The sequence below is a fragment of the Meleagris gallopavo genome, chromosome 26 (assembly GCF_000146605.3).
Source record: "Meleagris gallopavo isolate NT-WF06-2002-E0010 breed Aviagen turkey brand Nicholas breeding stock chromosome 26, Turkey_5.1, whole genome shotgun sequence".
NCBI lineage: Eukaryota > Metazoa > Chordata > Aves > Galliformes > Phasianidae > Meleagris > Meleagris gallopavo.
The window spans coordinates 36,578-36,926 of record NC_015036.2 but is presented as its reverse complement, the minus strand read 5'-3'; positions in this window follow the sequence as shown (position 1 = coordinate 36,926).

The following is a 349-nucleotide window of genomic DNA, read 5'->3' as shown; positions in this document are numbered from 1 at the left end:
CCCCAAAATATGGCTTTTTCGCCCACTAATACCCGTTTTCTGCCCTGAAACGTGGCGACTTCTCCTACAAATTTCCATATTTTTTTCCCTGTAACGTGGCGTTTTCTCGCCAAAAACATGGCATTTTCACCCACAATTACCCATTTTTTTCTCAAAAGTGTGGATTTTTTTCCCACAAATACCCGTCTTCTCCCCAAAAATGTGCCTTTTTTACCTAGGAATTCTTCTTTTCTCCCCAAAATGAGGCTTTTTTTTCCCCACAAATATCCCTTTTCTCTCAAAAGTGTCTTTTTTCCCCACACATACCCATTTTCTCCCAATCATGTGGCCCCGTTTCCCCCTCCCCCTC